This window comes from Penaeus japonicus, unplaced genomic scaffold, assembly GCF_977035675.1.
Source record: "Penaeus japonicus unplaced genomic scaffold, GWHDUDI00000001_assembly GWHDUDI00000008, whole genome shotgun sequence".
Lineage (NCBI taxonomy): Eukaryota > Metazoa > Arthropoda > Malacostraca > Decapoda > Penaeidae > Penaeus > Penaeus japonicus.
Genome location: NW_028234410.1, coordinates 25412415 through 25413518, shown reverse-complemented (window position 1 = coordinate 25413518; position 1104 = coordinate 25412415).

The following is a 1104-nucleotide window of genomic DNA, read 5'->3' as shown; positions in this document are numbered from 1 at the left end:
CACATGCAGAAAATGTATATATATATATATGTATTTGGTTTGTAAGTTCATAATATATATATATATATATATATATATATATATATATATATATATATATATATATATATATATATATATATATATATATATATATAAAGAGTGAGAGATTAGGAGACAAGCGGGAGCGAAAGAGAGAGGGAAGAAAATGCTTCAGTGCAGAATTATCACACCGACACATCTGCCATGACTCTTCAACTTACATTATAATTTAATATACAAAGCAGAATTTTCCAAATTACTACTCTGACCCTCGGATTATTCGACATAACGCAATGAGAAATATTTAACCCTACGGATATTTGTCTCCAAGATTCGTTTCTCAGATGTTAGCCAAACCGTGTTAATCCTGTAGATAAAGACTGAATATCCTTATGAAGAATGCCGGTTCGTAATATAAGTTTCCGGTGGTATGTTTTCATACTATCAATATTATTTTTCTTCTTTCAAATCTTTATATCTTTAAGTCAGTTTTAACGTCATAATTTTCATGTGTCCAACGAATCTGCTTCATTCCGATGTAAACTATGGAAGCAGATTACGCCAGAAATAGATACTAAAAAAAAGAGGTAATAATCATATCAACTCGAAGTGATACTCAAAATATGATAGGTATATTGTGAATTTGTGTATTAACTTATGTATCACCATTTATGATTTTTTTCTTCCAAAGGGACATATCCGTAAAAAGTCGGGCGTCTATCATGTTCAAAGCTTTTGTCCTGAAAAAAAAAAATAATAATGAAAGAAAAAAAAAAGTGAAAAGGTTAAACTAATATTGGACTCTCGCTGGGTTAGCTAAATCGATAGCTCTTTGAGCTATGTATATATCTTTCACTGTTCAGACTGCTCACTGTTCTTTTTAAAGAATATTTGAAAGAGAAACTATAAAAAAAGAAACAATAAAAGAATTACAAAGAAAAAAAGAGCGCCAGAAATGAGGGAGTGATACAGAGAGAAATAAAATGCTGATTTATTCCTCCGATACATTTGTTTTAACTCTTTCCTTTCCATTACAATTCAATATACCGCTCCCAGACAGTCAAGAAACTGTCTGCCAGGATT